This window comes from Bubalus bubalis, chromosome 8, assembly GCF_019923935.1.
Source record: "Bubalus bubalis isolate 160015118507 breed Murrah chromosome 8, NDDB_SH_1, whole genome shotgun sequence".
Taxonomy (NCBI): Eukaryota; Metazoa; Chordata; class Mammalia; order Artiodactyla; family Bovidae; genus Bubalus; species Bubalus bubalis.
In genome coordinates, this window is record NC_059164.1 from 34859498 (window position 1) to 34886343 (window position 26846).

The following is a 26846-nucleotide window of genomic DNA, read 5'->3' on the forward strand; positions in this document are numbered from 1 at the left end:
TCTCCTCCTGCTCCCAATACCTCCCAGCATCAGAGTCTTTTCCAATGAGTCAACCCTTCGCATGAGGTGGCCAAAGTACTGGAGTTTCAGCTTTAGCATCATGCCTTCCAAAGAAATCCCAGGACTGATCTCCTTCAGAATGGACTGGTTGGATCTCCTTTCAGTCCAGGGGGCTCTCAAGAGTCTTCTCCAACACCACATTTCAAAAGCATCAATTCTTCGGTGCTCAGCCTTCTTCACAGTCCAACTCTCACATCCATACATGACCACAGGAAAAACCATAGCCTTGACTAGACATACCTTTGTTGGCAAGGTAATGTCTCTGCTTTTGAATATGCTATCTAGGTTGGTCATAACTTTCCTTCCAAGGAGTAAGCGTCTTTTAATTTCATGGCTGCAGTCACCATCTGTAGTGATTTTGGAGCCCCAAAAAATAAAGTCTGACACTATTTCCACTGTTTCCCCATCTATTTCCGATGAAGTGGTCGGACCGGACGCCATGATCTTCGTTTTCTGAATGTTGAGCTTTAAGCCAACTTTTTCACTCTCCACTTTCACTTTCATCAAGAGGCTTTTGAGTTCCTCTTCACTTTATGCCATAAGGGTGGTGTCATCTGCATACCTGAGGTTATTGATATTTCTCCCGGCAATCTTGATTCCAGCTTGAGCTTCTTCCAGCCCAGCATTTCTCATGATGTACTCTGCATAGACATTCAGTCAGTTCAGTTCAGTTCAGTCACTCAGTCGTGTCCGACTCTTTGTGACCCCATGAATCGCAGCATGCCAGGCCTCCCTGTCCATCACCAACTCCCAGAGTTCACTCAGACTCACGTCCATCGAGTCAGTGATGCCATCCAGCCATCTCATCCTCTGTCGTCCCCTTCTCCTCCTGCCCCCAATCCCTCCCAGCATCAGAGTCTTTTCCAATGAGTCAACCCTTCGCATGAGGTGGCCAAAAGACTGGAGTTTCAGCTTTAGCATCATGCCTTCCAAAGAAATCCCAGGACTGATCTCCTTCAGAATGGACTGGTTGGATCTCCTTTCAGTCCAGGGCGCTCTCAAGAGTCTTCTCCAACACCACATTTCAAAAGCATCAATTCTTCGGTGCTCAGCCTTCTTCACAGTCCAACTCTCACATCCATACATAACCACAGGAAAAACCATAGCCTTGACTAGACGGACCTTTGTTGACAACGTAATGTCTCTGCTTTTGAATATGCTATCTAGGTTGGTCATAACTTTCCTTCCAAGGAGTAAGCGTCTTTTAATTTCATGGCTGCAGTCACCATCTGTAGTGATTTTGGAGCCCCCAAAAATAAAGTCTGACACTGTTTCCACTGTTTCCCCATCTATTTCCCATGAAGTGACGGGACCAGATGTCATGATCTTCATTTTCTGAATGTTGAGTTTTAAGCCAACTTTTTCACTCTCCACTTTCACTTTCATCAAGAGGCTTTTTAGTTCCTCTTCGCTTTCTGCCATAAGGGTGGTGTCATCTGCATATCTGAGATTATTGGTATCTCTCCCAGCAATCTTGATTCCAGCTTGTGCTTCTTCCAGTCCAGCGTTTCTCATGATGTACTCTGCATAGAAGTTAAATAAGCAGGGTGACAGTATACAGTCTTGACGTACTCCTTTTCCTATTTGGAACCAGTCTGTTGTTCCATGTCTGGTTCTATCTGTTGCTTCCTGACCTGCATATAAATTTCTCAAGAGGCAGGTCAGGTGGTCTGTATTCCCATCCCTTTCAGAATTTTCCATAATTTATTGTGATCCACACAGTCAAAGGCTTTGGCATAGTCAATAAAGCAGAAATAGATGTTTTCCTGGAACTCTCTTGGTGTTTTGATGACCCATTGGATGTTGGCAATTTGGTCTCTGGTTCCTCTGCCTTTTCTAAAACCAGCTTGAACATCTGGAAGTTCACGGTTCACGTGTTGCTGAAGCCTGGCTTGGAGAATTTTGAGCATTATTTTTCTAGCATGTGAGATGAGTGCAATTGTGCAGTAGTTTGAGTATTCTTTGGCATTGCCTTTCTTAGGGATTGGAATGAAAACTGACCTTTTCCAGTCCTGTGGCCACTGCTGAGTTTTCCACATTGGCTGGCATATTGAGTGCAGCACTTTCACAACATCATCTTTCAGGATTTGAAATAGCTCAACTGGAATTCCATCACCTCCACTAGCTTTGTTCGTAGTGATGCTTTCTAAGGCTCACTTGACTTCACATTCCAGGATGTCTGGCTCTAGGTTAGTGATCACACCATCGTAATTATCTGGGTCGTGAAGATCTTTTTTGTACAGTTCTTCTGTGTATTCTTGCCACCTCTTCTTAATATCTTCTGCTTCTGTTAGGTCCATACCATTTCTGTCCTTTATTGAGCCCATCTTTGCATGAAATGTTCCCTTGGTATCTCTAATTTTCTTGAAGAGATCTCTAGTCTTTCCCATTCTGTTGTTTTCCTCTATTTCTTTGCATTGAACATTGAGGAAGGCTTACTTATGGCAAACCATTCAATATCACAGTAATCCAAGTTTATGCCCCAACCAGTAACACTGAAGAAGCTGAAGTTGAACGGTTCTATGAAGACCTACAAGACTTTTTAGAACTAACACCAAACAATGATGTCCTTTTCATTATAGGGGACTGGAATGCAAAAGTAGGAAGTCAAGAAACACCTAGATTAACAGGCAAATTTGGCCTTGGAATATGGAATGAAGCAGGGCAAAGACTAATAGAGTTTTGCCAAAAAAATACACTGGTCATAGCAAACACCCTCTTCCAACAACACAAGAGAAGACTCTACACCTGGACATCACCAGATGGTCAACACTAAAATCAGATTGATTATATTCTTTGCAGCCAAAGATGGAGAAGCTCTATACAGTCAACAAAAACAAGACCAGGAGCTGACTGTGGCTCAGATCATGAACTCCTTATTGCCAAATTCAGACTGAAATTGAAGAAAGTAGGGAAAACCACTAGACCACACAGGTATAACCTAAATCAAATCCCTTATGATTATACAGTGGAAGTGAGAAATAGATTTAAGGGAATAGATCTGACAGATAGAGTGCCTGAAGAACTATGGAATGAGGTTCGTGACATTGTACAGGAGACAGGGATCAAGACCATCCCCATGGAAAAGAAATGTAAAAAAGCAAAATGGCTGTCTGGGGAGGCCTTACAAATAGCTGTGAAAAGAAGAGAAGCAAAAAGCATAGACATTACCAGATAGTAAATTCCAAAATCAGATTGATCATATTCTTTGCAGCTAGAGATGGAAAAGCTCTATAGAGTCAGCAAAATCAAGACTGGGAGCTGACTGTGGCTCAGATCATGAACTCCATATTGCAAAATTCAGGCTTAAATTGAACAAAGTAGGGAAACCCACTAGACCATTCAGGTATGACCTATTTCAAATCCTTTAGGATTATACAGTAGAAGTGACAAACAGATTCAAGGGATTAGATCTGATAGACAGAGTGCATGAAGAACTATGGAGGGAGGCTCCTAATACTGTCCAGGAGGTGGTGATCAAAGCCACGTTCAAGAAAAAGAAATGCAAAAAGGCAGAATGTTTGTCTGAGGAGGCCTTACAGATAGCTGAGAAAAGAAGATACGTGAAAGGCAAAGAAGAAAAGGAAAGAAATATCCATCTGAATGCAGAGTTCCAAAGAATATCAAGGAGAAATAAGAAGGTCTTCCTCAGTAATCAATGAAAAGAAACAGAAGAAAACAATAGAATGGGAAAGACTAGAGATCTCTTCAAGGAAATTGGAGATACCAAGGGAACATTTCATGCAAAGATATGCACAACGAAGGACAGGAACTGTATGGAGCTAACAGAAGCAGAATAGATTAAGAGGTGGCAAGAATACACAAAAGAACTATTTAAAAAGTGTCAATGTTTCAGATAACCATGATGGTGTGATCTCTCACCTAGAGCCACACATCCTGGAGTGAAGTAAAGTGGGCCTTAGGAAATATTACAAGGTCAAGGCTAGTGGAGGTAATGGAATTCCAGCTGAGCTATTTCAAATCCTGAATGATGATGCTGTTGAAGTGCTACACTCAATATGCTAGCAAATTTGTAAAACTCAGCAGTGACCACAGGACTGGAAAATGACAGTATTCATTCCAATTCCAAAGAAGAGCAATGCCAAAGAATGTTCAAACTACCACTCAATTGCACTCATTTCACATGCTAGCAAGGTAATACTCAAAATCCTTAAAGCTATGCTTCAACAATACATGAACCAAGAATTTCCCAATGTACAAATTGGATTTTGAAAAGGCAGAGGATCCAGAGATCAAATTGCCAACATCCATTGGATCACAGAAAAAGCAAGAGAATTCCAGGAAAACATCTACTTCTGCTTCATTGACTACACTAAAATCTTTGACTGTGTGGATCACAACAAACTCTGGAAAATTCTTAAAGTTATGGGAAAACCAGAACACCTTACCTGCCTCCTGAGAAACCTGAATGCAGGTTAAGAAGCAATAGCTAGAGGTGGACATGGGACAATGGAGTGGTTCAAAATTGGGAAAGGAGTACTTCAAGGCTGTATACTGTCACTCTGCTTATTTAACTTATATAGAGAGCACATCATGAGAAAAGTTGAGGTGGATGAAGCACAAGCTAGAATCAAGATTGCTGGGAGAAACATCCATAACCTCATATATGCAGATGATACCACCCTAACATTGGAAAGTGAAGAGGAAATAAAGAGCCCCTTGATGAAGGTGAAAGATGAGTGAAAAAGCGCGCTTAAAACTCAACCTTCAGAAAACTAAGATCATGCATCCTGTCCCATCAGTTCCTGGCAAATAGATGGGGAAAAATGGTAACAGTGAGAGACTATTTTCTTGGGCTCCAAAATCACTGCAGACGGTGACTGCAGCCATGAAATTAAAAGATGCTTGCTCCTTGGAAGAAAAGTTATGACAAACATAGATTGTATTAAAAAGCAGATATATAACTTTGCTGACATATGTCCATATAGTCAAAGCTATGGTTTTTACAGTAGTCATGTATGGATGTAACAGTTGGACCAGAAAGAAGGCTAAGCACTGAATAATGGATGCTTTTAAACAGTGGTGCTGGAGAAGACTCTTGAGAGTCCCTTGCACTGCAAGGAGATCCAACCAGTCAATCCTAAAGGATATTTACCCTGAATATTCATTGGTAGGACTAATGTTGAAGCTGAAACTCCAATACTTTGCCATCTGATTTGAAGAGCTGACTCATTGGAAGAGACCCTGATGCTGGGAAGTTTGAAGGCAAAAGGAGAAAGGCATAGCTGAGAATGAGATGGTTAGATAGTATTGCCAATTCAGTGGACATGAATTTGAGCAAACAGCAGGATATAGTGGAAGACTGAGGAGGCCTGTTGTGCTGTAGTTCATGCTGCTGCTGCTGCTAAGTCACTTCAGTCATGTCTGACTCTGTGCTACCCCATGGACAGCAGCCCACCAGGCTCCTCTGTCCACAGGATCCCCTAGGCAAGAATACTGGAGTGGGTTGCCATTTCCTTCTCTGCTGTAGTCCATGGGGTTACATCAAATTGGAAACTTTTCTCTACTTAGATTATGATATGTCACTGATCAAAACTGAATTTCCTGTCTTATTTCCCCAAGTGCCCCAGAAGTTTATGCTATGGGCTTACCACAAGTTTTGTTTTTTTTTTTTTAATTTTGTGATGACTTCCCTTTTATTTTCTTTAGATTGAGCACTATATTTTCCCTCGTTGAAACACTTCCCCTCCTCCCCCATTTAACCAAATTTATTCTTTCGGATTGCCTGTACATAGTTTCTGAGACCTGTCAGGACTGCCCAAAAGCATATATATCCCTTATAGATAAGTTTGGCCACAAAGCCAAATGTGACCCACTAAGTCTCATCATCAAAACCTGTAGTCTCTCATACCCTAATTTTCCAAACTAGAAAAAAACCTGGAGTCTCTCACAGCCCAGTTTTCCAAGCCATGAAAAAACTGGAGTCTCTCATACCTTAATTTTCCACCCGAAGTGATCAGAACAAGCTTGAAGAGCTCAGAACACAAAATAAGTGGAGCTCAATCTGAGATAGGCTTACCAGAGATCCCAGAGAGTGGCAAAAACAGCAAACAAAAAGGTTTTCATGGATACCATCCCTTGTGTCTAAGAGCAGTCCCAGAAGTTTCAGAAGCTGTCTTCAGGTCCCATCCCATTGCCAAAACTTTTAAAGGATAAAACTAAAACTATTTAGCAACAAGCTTGCTGTCCTTTATTCAAAGGAAAACAGTCGGTAGATGGGGGGAAGTGCAGAGCATCACAAGCAGTGGAGAGCTCTCCCATAGGCTGCTGGGCAAGAATGAGGTTTTGTTTTTTTAATGTTTTATTTTGTATTAGGGTATACCTCATGTGAAGAGTTGACTCATTGGAAAAGACTCTGATGCTGGGAGGGATTGGGGGCAGGAGGAGAAGGGGATGACAGAGGATGACATGGCTGGATGGCATCACTGACTCCATGGACGTGAGTCTGAGTGAACTCCGGGAGTTGGTGGTGGACAGGGAGGCCTGGTGTGCTGCGATTCATGGGGTTGCAAAGAGTCAGACATGACTGAGTGACTGAACTGAACTGAACTGATAGCTGATTAACAGTGTTGTGATAGTTTCTGGTGAACAGAGAAAGGGACTTGGCCATACATAGATCCACTCTTCCCCAAACTCCCCTTCCAACCAGGCTGCCACATAACATTGAGCAGTTTTCCATGTGCTATACAATAGGTCCTTGTTGGTTATCCATTTTAATTATAGCAGTGTGTACATGTCATCCCAAACTCCCTAACTATCCCCTTTCTCTGGCAACCATAAGTTCATTTAAGTCTGTGAGTCTCTGTTCTGCAAGCAAGTTCACATGTATCATTTCTTTCTAGATTCCACATACAAGGGATGTCAAACAATATTTCTCCTTCTCTTTCTTACTTCAGTCATTATGAGACTCTCTAAGTCCATCCACGTTGCTGCAAATTGTATTATTTCATTCTTTTTATCATTGAACAATGTTTCATATATATATGTACCATATCTTCTTTATTCCTCTGTTGATGGACATTTAAGTTGCTTCCATGTCTTGGTTATTGTAAACAGAGTTACAATGAACATTTTGGTGGATGTGTCCTTTTGGATCATGTTTTTCTCCAGATACATGCCCAGGAATGGGAGTGAGATTGTAGGGTGATATGGTAGTCCTATTTTTAGCCTTTTAAGGAACCTCCATACTATTCTCCCTAGTGGCTATATCAATTTACATTCCCACCAATACTGTAGGAGGGTTCTCTCCTCTCCACACCCTCTCCAGCATTTATTGATTGTGGATTTTTTGATGACAGACATTCTGGATGGTGTGAGATAATATCTCATTGTGGCTTTGACTTGCATTTCTTGAATAATTAGTGATGTTGAACACCTTTTCCTGTGTCTACTGGCCATCTGTGTGTCTTCTTTGGAGAAATGTCTATTTAGGTCTTCTACCCATTTTTTAAGTGGGTTGAAGAATGAGTTTATAGAGCATCAGAGGCAGCAGAAAACAGGATGTATGTTCAGGCCACTCAACACGGTTGTTCTCTTGCTCTCTGTACGTCCCTTGCCAGACCAGTGCCTGCTTCACCTATATCTTACCCGTAAGACTGACCTTCCTAGTACTTGCCCCAGGACGCAGCTGGTGATTGTTCTCATCAAAGGAATGGTGAGGGGTGTGCCCCTCAACTGGTTTCCCTGGTAACTAATGAACACACCTGACATCAATTCCCTTATAACTGATAATCTTTCTTCTGCCTTGAGCTGGCCAAGTACAGACTTTGTAGGTCTGCAGGGTGCAGCCCAACACAGTGCATGATTGGCTAGGCTAGGAGGTCAAGCATTTCCTCAAAAGGCTAGCAGGTTTTAGGTTCTGGGGTAAGCTTTTAACTAGCTAAAAGCTGAGTTAGAGGCTTGTGACTGTCCTTAGGTTTTCTTGACAATGAGGTAATTCTAGGTGCAGGCTGACTTAAGTTTAGATTTGTGATGTGGTCCTTGCCACTGGAATTGTCTCCATTTTGTGGGTCCTGATACAACAATTAACTACCAGAGGTCTTGTTATGAAAAATGAGGAAAGGTTGTGAAATAGGTAGTAAGGAGAAGAGAGGCTGGGGGCTATGTTTCCACTTGATACAGGGAAAATGATGTGCACCTCAGGATGACCCAGGCTTACTGGCTACAGAAAAACTCTCTCATCAAGCTTATAGCAAAGTAAGAAGAAGGGATGCAGGTTTGAAAATAGCATTGATGAGCTTAAAGAGGTGATAGATAAGAGGAACTGAAGAGAAGAAAAATGATACAAATCTCTGTTCATCTGGAAGTAGAGTTTTAGTCTCTGCTTAGTTTTTTTAAGTGTTATGGATCTGCATGCATTTCGGTCATGGACTTTCAAGATTGTTATTGCATTTAAATAGCATCATGCTTCAAGTGTCCTCCATGGATCTCGTCAATTTTTTTTCATGTTGGTGTATTGACAGTGAGTAGGTAATTACAGAGAAACTAGATTTAAAATGCTTCTCTCATGTAAGAGAAAACTTAAAAAGCAATGAGTTAAATTATTAGCCTCTTTAAAGGAGAACTGATGTAGAGACTGATGGATGAGATTAAGATTCCTAACCCCTGTATTTTCACAATATGACTATTATATGAAAACATTGTCTTCTTTATACATAAGCTTAAAAAAAAGTATGGATCTTTAAAGGCCATGTTGAAGTAGCTTTAGATAGAATAATAATATAATTATAGAATAATTTAATTATCTTCCCTTAAATATAGTAAACTATTCAGAAGCTCTTATAAAGTAGATGATTTTGCTTTGTTCCCACCAATTTTAAATATGTTTACAAAGTCAAATGTACCTCACTGGAAAATATAGTCATTTGTTTTCAGCATGAATTATTTTACCCCCAACAACTATTTCTTTACAGTAACTGGTTATCCTAGAGTTTTTAAATTAAAATACAGAGACAATTATAGAAGTTATCCAGAATTAAACCACAATTACCTAAACTGCTTAGCTAATTAGCTACCCTAATAATAGACTTAAATTTTCACTTTAATTGAGTACTAAGGGCTAGACTCTCAATTTTGCTTAAAAAGCAATGTACATGAAAATATCACACAGTGGCATTTGCAAATAGGCATTACAAAATATATAAAACCATATGTTTTGCATTTAATTTATTCCAAAAAAAAAAAAAAACTAGCTTTTTTTTGTTCTACTGTCACTTTTACTTGTAGCTTTCCACTAGTCTGGGGGATCCTCTTTAAAAGACTACAAAGTATTGTGAGGTGCCTCTTGAGTTTTTATCCAAAGGGAAATTAATTATCTGGAATCTGCACTTATCTTTTTAAATGACAACAGACCTGTCTCAAGTGTGAAATAATAAATTTAAAAGTTAAAAGGCCCCTATGGTGCAAGGGCTAGCAGTTGTCTCTTATGAGAAGACTATTGACAATGGCAGCAGAGGACAACCCTCAATACAGACATTGTTTGGTATGTCCACATAAAATTTACTGAGAGATATTTTAATTCTCTTCTTCTGTGGTTGACATGGTTTGTCTTCTAGACAAGAAGAAATTGTTATCAGTATGTAACTCAAGTCTCTAGGATATGATTACATACTTAAGGCATGAAGAATCAGCAATGCTTTCAACAGTCCCCATGGACTAGCTGAGGCCTTGTGACTGATCAACAGGGGTAACTGTCTTGCTTATAATCCTCACATTACATTCCAGAGGGAAGTCATCACCGAACCCTTAGTTTAGTAAGTTATATTATTTGTGTCAACAGTGAAGACTTACACTAATCTTAACTGGACAACTGTATACAGATGTGTCATCCAAAATGGTTAGCCCAGGGGGGTAAAAATGTATCTTGGTCTCACTATTCATCCAGCAACAGCTGACAATTTGGCAGCAATCTATGTTATGCTAAGATTTCCTAATACTCCTGCTTGTATTGTTTCATAGAAGGCTGCTTGAGGAATCATGTAACAGTGAAAAGCATGCTTTGCAAACTAAGTTATTAGAACAATCATAGGGTATATGTCTATCACTAAAAAAGAATCTTGATGCTGTCATTTCTGTGTCTATATGAGAGGAATATGGGAGAAAAAAAAAGTCAATGTCTGGGTGTAAATTTCATAGACAATTGGAAATCTTTGTTTCCCTGTGTTTGAAACAACATGCTTTTTCTCCTGGTGAAAGGGTATGACAGATTACCTATGCACACTTTCAAACAACTGATGTGTATTTCAGAGCTGTATCACTTGCAGTTTCTCCTAATAAGGAAAGAAAAATCTGGAACTGTATAACAAGCATAGAGAATTAAATAACTTGATGCCATATGCAACAACTCATAGTCTGTCTTTGCATGGTTTCAGTCTTTTTACTGGATCTGCCTGTGGAAATATGTTAATCTGACAGTCAACATCATGTGTTTGTTCTGAGTCACTGATTACTGAATGCTGATGTGAGCATTTTTGTTACTGTTTTCCTGCTAATCATACCAGTGTTTCAGTGTTTCACTGTTTCCAACTGTGCTTTCTTCATCTTTGGCATAAGTAATCTGCTTAGTGTTTATTCAACTGCCTTCTTTCAATACACCTAAAATGTATCACTATATTTTAAGAACTCAATTTATTTCACATAAATATTAATTAGTGTGAAGAAAGAATACGTCACTTGATAGTTGTGAACAAATTTTATTTAAAGCCTCACAAATTGGTACCCCACACTTGCTCATTTCAGCTATTTTTGACTCTCAATAGAATTAGGTTATTCTTCAATCTAGGTCATGAGCTTACATCACTATCATAGCTGAGTTTCAGTCTAATCAATTGCTCAACAGAGTTACTATTACATCATGAATATTGAAATCAGAGTATTCAAAGGAGCTAGAAATTCTTCAAACACTTAAGAACACAACAATATGTAAATATCCCAAGAAGATCAACCCCATATTAGTCATGCTGCATTCATTCAGATCACTTTGTTGCTCTACCCATACTGGGTGGTATGTGAACTAGGGAAAAAGAAAAAGGAAAGAAACAAAAAAGAAAAAAAAAATGGAAAAGAAAGGTTTTTCAAAAGCTAAATAAGTAGATGGCTAATATTTATTTGGTGCTTAATATAGGCTGGTAATGTTTTATGTGCTGTTTGTCAATTGACTCAATTCTCATCACAACCCAAGAAGTAGGTTGCAATTATTTTCCTCATTTAACTAATGAATAAATAGGGGCCTAACAGGATTAATTAATTGCTCAAAGATGACAAAACTAATGGATAGGAGAGGTGGATTTTGAACCCAGGCAGTCTGACTGCAACACCTAAAATTTTCACTGAGACACAGTACCTCTCCAATATGATCTGAAAATATAACAATAGCTGATGCTCTCACACGGCTATTGATTTGCATGTTTTTAAATAAGAATTCTGGAAAAGTTCTCAATTGGAAAAGAGTCCTGGGACTTCCCTGGTGGTCCAGTGGCCAAGACTCCAATGCAGGGGGTCCAGCTTCCGTCCCAGGTTCAGTAACTAGACCCCACATGCTATACAACTAAGAGTTCACAGGACACAACTAAAGATTCTGCATGCGACAACTAAAGACTGAAGATCCCAAATGCCCAAGACCTGACACAGCCAAATAAATAAATATTTTTTCAAAAGTGTTTCTCAGTTTTTTTTTTTTTAAGTCCTTTCATCATGAGAAGATTTTATACTATCGTCTTACATTTATCAGGTCTTTGGTATCATATTTCCTATACTGTCATAGTCCTGCTTCTTTGATGATTTTTTCCCTAGGCATTTTTCTTTTTTTCAGCTTAATCACATTTATTCTATAAATTAGAAAGCATATCCAAAATTTTGTAGAACTGCCACTATTGAGTCATGGTTAGAGACTGAATTTGGAATCTCAAAACACCGTTTCAAATCTCCAGTCCAGTACACAGTGGTAACAGAACCTCAGGCAAAGTTGTTGCTATTACTTAGTCCCTAAGCTCTTCTTCTTCACTTCTTAAAGTGGAAACTATTAATAATTATTATCAATATTTGTATTTTTACCCCATGATGATATGAGATTTAAATGAGGTAATGCATATAAAACAGCATAGCACCTGGCAGAGAGAAAGTGAACTGTAGCTACTTTACTTTTGAGTGATGGATATAAAGTTTGATGTTAAATTTATTTGCCTTTTTTTTGTTAGTGAGTATGCAGCTCTGTCAAATAGATTACCTTGAGCATAAAATCTTTCACTTATTCTCAGTACAGCATAAAATATAACATTAATTACAAAATATGTGCTTATAATAAAAACTATAGAGATGCAAAGGAGAAAAACATTATGGATTTTAAAGTTATGAGTAGAGTTGGGAAAAAGTACAGTATCTTCATTTTAACTAAACTTTTATTAGAAAAGATGTTCATGCCAGGTTTTATGTGAAGTCTTTGTAGGAGCTTATGTTCTTGAAACTTTCAGGTACACAAGGCTGAAAAAAGCTTTGAGAATAATTAAAGAAAAATCTGCTCAACAAAGTATGCAATGGTAAAAGGAAAAATTTTATCTTGTTATAACTCATGGTTGACTTTTTTCTTACCTTCTTGTGCACAAGACATTAACATTCCTCACTTGCATTGCTCTAACATAGGTAAAGCAACTGGATCCCACAGCAAACAATACAGATAAATTTAGTAAAATCTATTTAATCAAACTACCTAAAAAATAAATTTCTTCTGCCCCTGATATCTTAACATTCCTGGTGATTTACTTCCCAAGATGTCCACTTCATATTGGTTTTGCTGGATGATTGGAATAGAGGACCCTTTCATTGTTGTTTGCTTCACTTGAGTTGAGATGGAATGGTTCCAGTTGTATAAACAGCTCTTGGTGATCTTCCAGCCCTCTTTCCAATGCCCCATGGAGATGCAGTTGATTAAGCAGGGCACAGAGTGGGCAGGTGCTGCACACAATTCCTTCACAGTTCTATCATCCCCCTGTGAGTCTTAAGTCAGATTCTAGTCCTAGCTCTTTATGGGTTCAGACAACTAATCATAATTTACTCTGAGGTGATTTGGGTCATGCACACAAATTGCAGATAGAATTAAGTTAATAGAGTCCTTTTATTGTGTGTATGGCCAAAGCCAGTTCTCTACAGAGGAAAAGACTTAACTGACAAGTTACTGCATGCATTATATGCTCAGAGAGAGGGACATGAAGATAGCAGTAAAGCAACTAACAGTATCCAATTAACACAGAGGGTTAGGTTCTCCCTCTACCTGAAATTTATCAGTAGCAACAGTTTTTATATCTGATGAAATCTTACTTGTCTTTTTTAAAAAAATAGGACTGTGGAGATAGGAAAGAATTTCCATGATAAAAGAAGTATTTTCCATATCATTTATATATTAACATTTTCACCTATGAGTAACTGCTATCATAAATCTTAAAAGATACTTACCAAGAACTAGAAATCTGTCATCCACATATAATTTTTTATTAGTACACACAAAAACATTTTTAATTGAATTTACAAGTCAAAAAATTTACATTAAATTTTCCCATTTTAAAAACTCATATGTGAAGAAAGTTATCTTAATTCTTTTTGGATGAGTAGTGCCATTTTCTCAATGATCTTGCTTAACAGAATCTCCTTAAAAAGATGATTATGGACTATAATAGAATTAAAACAGTCAAATACTAAGCATCTAATTTCCTCTTAGAAACAATATTCAGATAAGGCCTATTGCCATAATTCATTGCTAGTTTTATTTAATTATACAATAGTTATGCATGTTTAGCTAAATTACTATGTCAAATATTGAATTAAAATTTTAAAGTGTAGTATTCAGCTTCCCTGTGCAATATTACAATGTCGAGAAAGTTAAAGATGTTATTTTGATGTAGCCACGCCTTCTGGGAAACAAGCTCACTCAGAAGGACAATGCAGATAGGGGAGTGTGGTTTATTACATCAGCAGGCCCAAGGCAGAGTCTCCTCTTAGCCAAGGACCCTGACCAGTTTTTCTAAAGACCTTATATACCCTAAGTGTACATGCCAAACCCACCTCCCCAAATTCCCTGAAACTAGTCTGAACAAAGGAAAAGAAAGATACAATCAAAGTTAACGCATGATTCATATGCCTTAACCCTAAGTAGTTAACAGGGGACAATTATCAATAGGCCTGTGGTCATACCCCAATAAGCATAATAGAATTTATGATTCTATCCAGTTACCAGATAATTAGTGTACTCTTTTAGGCAACAGAGAGTCTAGGTACGAGCCTTGGGGCTCTTCCATCCAGGGGCCTGCTTTTCCAGTTGGTATGTCGTTTCCATAGACACTGGGCATATAGCTCAAAGTCCACAGTCTGGCCCACGATAGAGTCCTGCTTTCAAGATGGAGCCTGTTCTGTCTGTTTCCTCCTTCATTCCCTCCTCGTGATGCTCTTAACTCATAGTGTGTGCATCAATCATAGGGATATATTGCACCCTGACTCTCTGACCTCTAATTTGGGAGAATGACATCAATCTTTGGGTTACAAAGTTCATAATACACTGTAAAATAAAGGGTCCACAAAGCAGAACTATCAAGGCAACTATTACAATTGTAAATATAGTTTTCCCCCAATCACCCTTCACCCAAGATAGAACCGAAGTCCAAAAAGATTATCATCAGACATAACTTTTACCTGACCTTTCATGTCATCTAGGGTGGCTGATATATAACCAGATAAATCAGGAATATATACACAACATTCAACTTTAATTATAGCACAGGTCCCTCTTTGTACTGAAACTATGGTTAGTCTCAAGATGAAGCCAGCAAGTCCTATAGCAGCAGTTGATTGTTGAGCTTCATCTCTTTTTCTTCTCTAAGATGACCTTGGTTTCACCGGGCTCAGTGGGGTCCTTTTGCATAGTCCACTCAGCATCCTCCGGGTCTGCGTAGTATGCTCTCTTCACCTTCATGTAGTGGATCCAGGGAGTGACACCTGCAACTTTAACTGTTGTAGGGCTGCTTAGAACAACAGTATATGGACCCTTCCAATGTGGGGACAAGCAGTCGTTTCCAGTCCTTGACCATACCTGACCCCTGGCACAAATGCGTGAATCTGTTCCCCAAGGGGGAATGGCACCCTTTCTTGTACAAACTTAGTTACCTGATTTATTACCTTACCCAGTTGTTCCATCTGTTCTGAAATCTCATCTCCCCTCACCTGAGGCAAATTTGTTGACACCTGTTTTATTATGGGAGGGGGCCTCCCATACACAATCTTGTACGGAGAAGAACCTTGGGACTGTGGGGTCATCCTGAGTCTGAGCAAGCCGATGGAAACAAGTCCACCCAGGAATAGTCAGTCTCTAAGATCCACTTGGAGAGTGTCTCTTTAAGTGTCCAGTTGGTTCCTTCCACCATCTCAGAACTCTGGGGCCTATATGTTGTATGTAATTTCCACTTGGTGTTTAAAGTTTTGCTTACTTGTCATACTACATCAGCTATGAAAGCCGGGCCATTGTCCGATCCAATGCTGGTAGGAAATCCAAAAATCTGGTAACTATCTCCCTAAGCAGGAACCAGGCGACTTTTGATGCTCTTTCAGTTCGAATAGGAAAAGCTTCTACCCATCCCGAGAATGTACATATTATGACCAGCAGGTAATGGTAGTATCAGTGAGGTTTCATTTCGGTGAAGTCCACTTCCAGGTGTTCAAGGTGCAGTGTGCCTTTTACCTGAATGCCTGGAGGTTTCTGTCTGTGCCAAGAGGCAGCATCGACCTGTGAGCAGGCAGTGTAGTTCTGAGATTTTGTCCTGCATAGAGAAGAGAAGCAGGGAACCAAGAAATATTTTCAAATTGGCTCTTCCAGTTCATCATGGCCTAGATGGGTCACTTGGTGTGTTTGGCTTACCAGACTGTGTGCCAGATCCTCCAGTACCAATAATTTGCCACTTGGCAATTCCCACCATCTCTTTTCAGTCCTGATGGCCCCTTCTGCTTTGGCTAGTAGGTTTTGGACTTCAGTGTATTTCGGAGAGTTTAGCGTTAGCTCAGGTAGCTCTGCCAATATGAGAGCTTTAACAGGGGCTTCACTTGTCACCCCTAAGCCCCTCCCTTCCTCCTTGTTACAGTTCCAATTGGGCCTCTCATCGGGGGTGGCTAGTTCTACCCATCATTGCAGGTTTGCTGTACCCTCAGGTGCCATTTCTCTTAAGCACTTTTTGGCCTCAGTTAGGATCCTGTGTCTTTCCTCAGTGCTGAAAAGGGAGAATAGTAGTTGGATTATGTCATCCTATGCAGGGCAGTTGGTTTGAAAAATAGTCTCCATTAGCCTAATCATGGCTTGTGGCTACCCCAAGTATGGTGGAGCATGTCTCAGCCAGTTTAATATATCCGTAGAGGAAAATGGCTAGTAATAATAGGCTACAGGGGCCTGACGGTAGTGCCCCATGCGCCCTGAACTGGAGGCTGTTGTAGCTCTCTGAGGGGCATCTGTAGTGGGGTTCTTTCCCTGTTACTTGGCAGAGCCCAGCCTCTGTCAAATTGCGGTGTTTTCTTCCTCCTTCCCATCAGTACTCACTGGGAGAGGAGGATACAATCTAGGAGGTCCAGCTGAGGTGGAATTCTGGGGGCATTGACCAGAGGTCTCCATTGCTGGGATTGGAGCCTGCCAAAACAGCAACTCTACGAACTCCAGGAGAGCTGGTGGAAGAGCAGTGGCTGCTGCAGCAACTTCACCTGGCCCTGGATTGGGCAGTAAGGCAGCCTCCGGTCCTGGTGGAGCTCTGGGAGGCAGGTGTGTCATTATCCAGTATGGGGGAGGGGTCAGGCCGTCCCCGTCCAAATCCTGTAGAATTTCCTTTTTTATCATCAGTCAATTTTTGTGCCATTATCATTTCCCTTCTGGATACAGAACCTTGTCCAAGTAGGAGGGTCTTCAGCTAACCCTAGCCATGAGTCAATATATGGATATTGATCCAGGTGTTCTGGCTCTCCTGTGACTACTGTATAGACTGCTTCCACTATTTCATGGTGTTCATGGTGTTCTCTGGTGGCCATCCTACTCCCATGGGGGGCCGGTCGACCTCACAGAGTATGTGGAGGCCGGTAGTCTTCATCATCACCCCATAGTCTCCTCCAAAACCCTTCTTTAAATTTTTAATCATGTACTCTAATACAGTTGTCTAGATTCACTTCCCCCCATCTTGCTTACCTTCTCGGACCTTCTTCTACTTTTCCTTTTTGTTCTGTCTACGAAGTTCTCAGTACCCTATGTACTTCTGATATTTCCACTCAATGACACTTAAGTTGCCATTCTGCCTCCTTTTAATTGGGGTGAGAAGAGCCTTTCTTTCCAGATCCCAGAGGGAGAAAGGGGATCGGCATGTCTTCAACTGCCAGTCAGCACAGCCAAACCAGAACACCACGTGATCCAAGACTGTTTCTCCCTTAACTTTTAAAGTCCATTCTGTCTTGGAGGGCCTGATCAGGTGCGGATGAAAATACAGGTGGGTTAAATATCCCACGTCGCAGGCCATATCCAGAAAAGCCAATTCATACTCACTTACGTATCCCCCTCCTTCTAGCCTGACAATTCCGAGGGGGTCAAGAATTTCATAGCTGATGGGACACCTCCTTGGGGAGGGCAGAATACGAACACACGAACACACAAAAACCAAGTTTCTTCTTCTAAAAATGCCCTGGCAATTGCTTGGTAATAACTTTTCCAAGACGGTGTGGACACCACCTCCTAAATGACCTTCACAAATTTCCTTTCTAAGCCCTAACAGGTTTGTCAACCTGCGTAACAAGCAATCGTTGCCACCTGCCTATTCGAGGCACAGGTGGGTCTGGGCCCCTTCTAATCCCATCCAGGGGGGTGATCAGGCACCCTCTTCCACCCTACCAGGTGGGTTCCTCCTCACCTGAGTGCTCAGTTCCCCTGCTGCCGTCCACTACCTGCTAACATGCAAGGGCATTGAGAAGCAGAATCCTTCCAGAAGGGTGAGGCGTCTTCCCCCCTCTAGAAGATTCGAGCCACCAGGCCTCGGAGTAGTCCCAAATGGGACTTGTCTCCTCAAAGTGAGGAGTTTCCCGGCCCATGCACCAAATGTTGTAGCCACGCGTTCTGGGAAACAAGCTCACTCAGAAGGACAATGCAGATAGTGGAGTGCGTTTTATTACACCAGCGGGCCCAAGGCAGAATCTCCTCTTAGCCAAGGACCCTGACCAGTTTTTCTGAAGACCTTATATACCCTAAGTGTACGTGCCAAACCCACCTCCCCAAATTCCCTGAAACTAGTCTGAACAAAGGAAAAGAAAGATACAATCCAAGTTAAACCGTGATTCATAAGCCTTAAGCCTAGGTAGTTAACAGGGGACGATTATCAATAGGCCTGTGGTCATACCCCAGGAAGCATAATAGAATTTATGATTCTATCTGGTTACACAGATAATTAGTATACTCTTTTAGGCAACAGAGAGTCTAGGTATGAGCCTTGGGGCTCTTCCATCCAGGGGGCCTGCTTTTCCAATTGGTATGTTGTTTCCATAGACACTGAGCATATAGCTCAAAGTCCACAAACCGGCGCAAGATAGAGTCCTGCTTTCAAGATGGAGCCTGTGCTCTCTGTTTCCTCCTTCATTCCCCCCTCGTATGCTCTTGACTCATAGGGTGACCATCATTCATAGGGATATATTGCACCCTGACTCTCTGACCTCTAATTTGGAAGAACGACATCAACCTTTGGGTTAGAAGCAGAACTATCAAGGCAACTATTACAATTGTAAATATAGTTTTCCCCCAATCACCCTTCACCCAAGATAGAACCGAAGTCAAAAAGGAAGATTATCATCAGACATAACTTTTACCTGACCTTTCATGTCATCTAGGGTGGCTGATATATAGCCAGATAAATCAGGAATATATACACAACATTCAACTTTAATTATAGCACAGGTCCCTCTTTGTACTGAAACTATGGTTAGTCTCAAGATGAAGCCAGCAAGTCCTATAGCAGCAGTTGATTGTTGAGCTTCATCTCTTTTTCTTCTTTAAGATGACCTTGGTTTCACCGGGCTCAGTGGGGTCCTTTTGTATAGTCCACTCAGCATCCTCCGGGTCTGTGTGGTATGCTCTCTTCACCTTCATGTGGTGGATCCAGGGAGTGACACCTGCAACTTTAACTGTTGTAGGGCTGCTTAGAACAACAGTATACGGACCCTTCCAATGTGGGGACAAGCAGTCGTTTCCAGTCCTTGACCATACCTGACCCCTGGCACAAATGCGTGAATCTGTTCCCCAAGGGGGAATGGCACCCTTTCTTGTACAAACTTAGTTACCTGATTTATTACCTTACCCAGTTGTTCCATCTGCTCTGAAATCTCATCTCCCCTCACCTGAGGCAAATTTGTTGACACCTGTTTTATTATGGGAGGGGGCCTCCCATACACAATCTTGTATGGAGAAGAGCCATGGGACTGTGGGGTCATCCTGAGTCTGAGCAAGCCGATGGAAACAAGTCCACCCAGGAATAGTCAGTCTCTAAGATCCACTTGGAGAGTGTCTCTTTAAGTGTCCAGTTGGTTCCTTCCACCATCTCAGAACTCTGGGGCCTATATGTTGTATGTAATTTCCACTTGGTGTTTAAAGTTTTGCTTACTTGTCATACTACATCAGCTATGAAAGCCGGGCCATTGTCCGATCCAATGCTGGTAGGAAATCCAAAAATCTGGTAACTATCTCCCTAAGCAGGAACCAGGCGACTTTTGATGCTCTTTCAGTTCGAATAGGAAAAGCTTCTACCCATCCTGAGAATGTACATATTATGACCAGCAGGTAATGGTAGTGTCAGTGAGGTTTCATTTCGGTGAAGTCCACTTCCAGGTGTTCAAAGGGCAGCATGCCTTTTACCTGAATGCCTGGAGGTTTCTGTCTGTGCCAAGAGGCAGCATTGACCTGTGAGCAGGCAGTGTAGTTCTGAGATTTTGTCTTTCATAGGAAAGAGAATCAGGGAATCAAGAAATATTTTCAAATTGGCTCTTCCAGTTTATCATGGCCTAGATGTGTTGATTGGTGTATTTGGCTTCCAGAGTGGGTGCCAGCTCCTCCAGTACCAATAATTTGCCACTTGGCAATTCCCATCATCTCTTTTCAGTCTTGATGTCCTCTTCTGCTTTGGCTAGTAAGTTTTGGGCTTCAGTGTATTTTGGAGAGTCTAGTGTTAGCTCAGGTAGCTCTGCCAATATGAGAGCTTTAATAGGGGCTTCACTTGTCACCCCCAAGTGCTCGGCTGCCTGTTTAGCAGTCTTATCTGTCATTCTGTTCTCTGAGCCCGGGGGGTATCCTCTTTTTGATATCCTCAGCAGTGTATGACTGCAACCCCTTCTGGTTCCCAGGCAGCATCTAATAGGGTCTTAATTTCTTTGTATTTTTAATATATTTTTCATTAGCTGTCAAAGGCCTCTCTCCTTATACACAGCCCTGTAGTGTGGCAAAAGCGTACCTAGAGTCTGTGTAAATGTTTGTCTTCTTACCTTTTGACAGCTGGAGGTCCTGGATTAGAGCATATATAGTTCGGCTGATTGAGCGGACCAGTGTGAGGGCAGAGAGCTAGCTTCAGCGATGGTTTCTTCCATGACTACTGCATATCCAAACAGCTGTTGTCCTTGTTTCGCGAGGCTGGTGCCATTGGTGTACAGGACCAAATCTGGGTCTGGGATTGGCTGGTCTCTCAAGTCAGGTCTGCTGGCATATTTCCTTGCAATCATGTGAGGGCCCACCTTCTCCCACAAGAAAGAGAGTGGCCAGATTCAGAGCCTGACAAGGCTCAGTAGTAACATAGGGGTTCTCACATAACTGTCCCTGGTATTGAGTAATCCGGGATGTTGACAGCAATTTATGGAGGTCCCCTCGTAGGAGAGTGTTGACCTCATGCAGGACCTTTATGAACAAATCTTGGCCCAAGTCAGTTTGGTTGCCTCCCACCAGTAAGGCAACTGCAGCAACTGCCTGTAAGCATCCCAGCCACCCAGTGGCAACATTGTCCTGCTGATTAGAGATAAGTCACTGGTCTGTCCCATGTCCCCATAGTCTGGGACAACACTCCCATAGCCACCTTGTCCTTTTCAGGCACGTAAAGAGTAAATGGCTAAGCAAGGTCTGGCAGGCCCAAGGCAGATGCTGACATAATTGTACCAGGTTTGAGTTGTAGTACCAGTGGAATTTGTTTTGCAACCCTGGGGTGGGTTGTCTTCCACCCAGACCTCAGGGAATTGTTGTTTACTTTCTCGACTGTTTAGCCTGCCTGGTTTCCCTTCCGGGAGATCGTGCAACCTTCACTCATCTTGAGGGGTTACTAAGAGGAAGAGTAAATAGGTGGTTGAGCCCACTCGAACAGTGGGTCTTTCATGGGGGGAAAGGTCTTTGTGCCCCCAGTTTAGACAGCAAGTCTCTTCCTAACAAAGGTACTGGGCATTAAGAGATGTATAAAAATTCATGAGTCACTTGGTGTCCCCGCATCTAACATTTTCAGGAACGGCTAGAGACACAAAGGCTGCATTTATCACCATCTGAGACCCAGCAGCCTCTTATTGGGTCTATTGGTGTATGAAGTCTATAGGCCTTGCAAAGTCTTTGGCAGAACTCAGAGGGTGCTTCACTTTCCCTTTGAATCACTTCGGAGGATTTGCAATACTCATAGCGTTTCGGGCCCCCTTCTTGAGAACTTGTAAAATAGTCACCCGATATCTCTCCAGGTGCCCCCTCCCTTTTTCTGTGTTACAGTCCCAACTGGGCCTCTCATCGGGGGTGTCTAGTTCTGCCCACCATTGTAGGTTTGCAGTACCCTCAGGTGACATTTTTATTAACCTTTTTTTTTTTTTTGCCTCAGGATCCTGTCTTTCCTCAGTGCTAAAAAGGGAGACTAGTAGTTGGATTATATCATCCTATGCAGGGCTGTGGGTTCGAAAAGTAGTCTCCATTAGCCTAATCATGGCTTGTGGCTCCCTTGAGTACAGTGGAGCATGTATCTGCCAGTTTAATATACCGTAGAGGAAATTGGCTGGTAATACTAGGCTACAGGGGCCTGATGGTAGTGCCCCATGCGTCCTGAACTGGAGGCTGTTGTAGCTCTCTGAGGGGCATCTGTAGTGGGGTTCTTTCTCCCTGTTCCTTGGCGGAGCCCAGCCTCTGTCAAATTGCGGTGTTTTATTCCTCCTTCCCATCAGTACTCACCGGGAGAGGTGGATACAATCTAGGAGGTCCAGCTGAGGTGGAATTCTGGGGGCATTGACCAGAGGTCTCCATTGCTGGGATTGGAGCCTGCCAAAACAGCAACTCTATGAACTCCAGGAGAGCTGGTGGAAGAGCAGTGGCTGCTGCAGCAACTTCACCTGGCCCTGGATTGGGCAGTAAGGCAGCCTCCGGTCCTGGTGGAGCTCTGGGAGGCAGGTGTGTCATTATCCAGTTTGGGGGAGGGGTCAGGCCGTCCCCGTCCAAATCCTGTAGAATTTCCTTTTTTATCATCAGTCAATTTTTGTGCCATTATCATTTCCCTTCTGGATACAGAACCTTGTCCAAGTAGGAGGGTCTTCAGCTAACCCTAGCCATGAGTCAATATATGGATATTGATCCAGGTGTTCTGGCTCTCCTGTGACTACTGTATAGACTGCTTCCACTATTTCATGGTGTTCATGGTGTTCTCTGGTGGCCATCCTACTCCTATGGGGGGCCAGTCGACCTCACAGATCATGTGGAGGTGGTTAGGCTTCATCTTCACCCCATAGTCTCCTCCAAAACCCTTCTTTAAATTTTTAATCATGTACTCTAATACAGTTGTCTAGATTCACTTCCCCCCATCTTGCTTACCTTCTCGGACCTTCTTCTACTTTTCCTTTTTGTTCTGTCTACGAAGTTCTCAGTACCCTATGTACTTCTGATATTTCCACTCAATGACACTTAAATTGGCATTCTGCCTCCTTTTAATTGGGGTGAGAAGAGCCTTACTTGCCGGATCCCAGAGGGAGAAAGGGGATCGGCATATCTTCACCTGCCAGTCAGCAGAGCTGAATCAGAACACCACGTGATCCAAGACTGTTTCTCCCTTAACTTTTAAAGTCCATTTTGCCTTGGTGGGCTTGATCAGGCGTGGATGAAAATACAGAAGGGTTAAATATCCCACGTCCCAGGCCGTCTCCGGAAAAGCCAATTCTTACTCACTTATGTATCCCCCTCCTTCTAGCCTGACCATTCCGAGGGGGTCAAGAATTTCACAGCAGATGGGACACTTCCTTGGGGAGGGCAGAATACGAACACACAAAAACCAAGTTTCTTCTTCTAAAAATCCCCTGGTAATTGCTTGGTAATAATTTTTCCCAAGACGGTGTGGACACCACCTCCTAAATGACCTTCACATATTTCCTTTCTAAGTCCCAACACGTTCGTTAACCTGCATACCAAGCAATCGTTGCCACCTGCCTATTCCAGGCTCCTGTGGGTCTTTGACCCTTATAATCCCTCCCAGGGGGGTGATCAGGCACCCTCTTCCACCCTACCAGGTGGGTTCCCCCTCACCTGAGTGTTCAGTTCCCCTGCTGCCGTCCAATACCTGCTAACATGCAAGGGCATTGAGAAGCAGAATCCTTCCAGAAGGGTGAGGCGCCTTCCCCCCTCTAGAAGATTCGAGCTACAAGCCTCGGAGTAGTCCCAAATGGGACTTGTCTCCTCAAAGTGAGGAGTTTCCTGGCCCATGCACCAAATGTTGTAGCCATGCGTTCTGGGAAACAAATTCACTCAGAAGGACAATGCAGATAGTGGAGTGCAGTTTATTACACCAGCGGGCCCAAGGCAGAATCTCCTCTTAGCCAAGGACCCTGACCAGTTTTTCTGTAAACCTTATATACCCTAAGTGTACGTGACAAACCCACCTCCCCAAATTCCCTGAAACTAGTCTGAACAAAGGAAAAGAAAGATACAATCCAAGTTAAACCGTGATTCATATGCCTTAACCCTAAGTAGTTAACAGGGGACAATTATCAATAGGCCTATGGTCATACCTCAATAAGCATAATAGAATTTATGATTCTATTCAGTTACACAGATAATTAGGGTATTCTTTTAGGCAACAGAGAGTCTAGGTACGAGCCCTGGCGCTCTTCCATTCAGGGGGCCTGTTTGTCCAGTTTGTATGTTATTTCCATAGATACTGGTTACATAGCTCAAAGTCCACAGTCTGGCCCAAGATAGAGTCCTGCTTTCAAGATGGAGCCTGTGCTCTCTGTTTCCTCCTTCAATTTTAAAGTATGTCCATCTTTCCTGAGAAAGATCATCAAAAAATTGTGAGATTTTCCCTATATTCATTTTAAAAAGATCATTTAATTATCTTTTAATTATTTAATTATTTTTAGACATTATATGTTATTATTAACTTAAGGATTTAGTTTTAATAACAATTGTTTACACTAATATATATAAGCACATATATTTTAATAAAACATATACATAATACATATTATAAATATATACTATGCACAATGCATATCATATATATTTTACACAGACTAATACTAACATATATATATATATATATATATCTGTGTTAAAATTGTATTTGTAAATCAATTAGTAGATTTTAAGTTCACAAATAAACTTTGAATAGCAATGTATTTATAAGTGATTTGAATCACACCACTGCTCTTGATACCCCATCCTTTTCAAGCTGTTTAGCATTACAGTATGCCAGACTTAGCTTTTCTTTTTTCCTATTCTAAAATACAGTAATTTTTGCCGTGAATCTGGACATTTGGACATTATTGATAAAATTGTATATTTTCTCCACCCTACTAAAAATATATATATTCCTCTTTCATTTTACTGTTGGAATTCAAAGCAAGAGACAAGAGAGATGGTCAAATTTTCCATTCTTTGTAATACCTTTGACCAAAGACAGAAGAGAATATTGTTAAATTTTTTAAGGAAAAAGTCAACTTGTATAGAATGTTTTCTTAGAAATTCACACTTACTAAACTTTCAGCTTCAGCCTTTCCCCAGGACGTTATTGCAGGATTTTCCACCTGAAACATGTGACAAGCCTTCTTTATAAAGTTTATTTTAAACATGTATCTTTCTGAATTTATAAGACAGAAGAGTAAGACTTTATGGTTGTTTCTGGGGAGATTTGGAGGAAGAGTAAATTTTTGCCAATGTTCATTCCTGATCACTTGTATTAGATAATGTGTTTCTTTGGGGAGCCAAATTATTCTATAATCCTAAATAAATCAGCACAGCATAATTGACTAAGAAAAATAATGCATTTAGAAATCTGGCCTCTACAATAAGTTCCTCTAGATTTTAGTCCCTATCATTTAGGCTAAAAAATATTTTACCATTAAGTATTTATTTCATTTCTTACATAAAAATATTGACAAAAGAGTATATTGCAAGAGTAGAACATGAAATTTCTGACAGGCTATACTTTCTCCTCATTACCTATGTTTTGGTCTCAGTAATAACAGTGAGCTTTTAAAGAAGAACCTCAACTTCAGTGAATATGGCTACAAGAATAAAATAAATATCAAGCATATCTTCTGGCAATCAAATAAAACTTCTTAGTAAAATAATCACTTTTTTCATTCCTCCATTATAAAAATATTTGACTTTCAGTGAATATTTGTTCTACTCACCAGAGACCAAATTTCTACTAAAAAAAAAAGAAGAAAGGAAAATGCTTCCAGTGCTTTTAAAACTATTTCTGTTCAGTTCCTTAGAGTATTGGGGTGACAGGAGATGTTGTATAGAATTGACCTTTGAAAGGAATCAGTTTCCTTTATAAAAAACATAAGAATCTTCAATATTAAAAAACAACAACAACAACCAAAAAACATGTTATTCAGTATATTTCACAACCCAGCACGTGTTTCAATGACCCATGACCATAACACAGTATTAGAATTGACATGGCAAGCAAAAAACATTTTTGAAAAGAGGTTACTGTTAATAAGCAAAGAATTTTTATTTAAAGATAAAAAAAATATACTCTGAGTAGTAAGGGTTTCAGGAAAATAAACCATAGTTGTGACTTCCTGCAGGAAAGACTTCCTACTTATTCTTTTGTTTGGTTCAGGGCTTTTTCTACTTAAGTCTTGTTTATCAGTTCAGTTCAGTCACTCAGTGCTGTCCAACTCTTTGCGACCCCATGAATCACAGCACGCCAGGACTCTCTGTCCATCACCAACTCCCAGAGTTCACTCAGGCTCACATCCATCGAGTCGGTGATGCCATCCAGCCATCTCATTCTCTGTCGTCCCCTTCTCCTACTGGCCCCAATCCCTCCTAGCATCAGAGTCTTTTCCAATGAGTCAACTCTTCGCATGACGTGGCCATAGTACTGGAGTTTCAGCTTTAGCATCATTCCTTCCAAAGAAATCCCAGGGCTGATCTCCTTCAGAATGGCCTGGTTGGATCTCCTTGCAGTCCAAGGGACTCTCAAGAAGTCTTCTCCAACACCACAGGTCAAAAGCATCAATTCTTCAAGCTCAGCTTTCTTCACAGTCCAACTCTCACATCCATACATGACCACTGGAAAAACCATAGCCTTGACTAGATGGACCTTTATACATCCATCAGTTCAGTTCAGTTCAGTTCAGTCGCTCAGTCGTGTCCGACTCTTTGTGACCCGTGAATCACAGCATGCCAGGCCTCCCTGTCAATCACCAACTCCCGGAGTTCACTCAGACTCATGTCCATCGAGTCAGTGATGCCATCCAGCCATCTCATCCTCTGT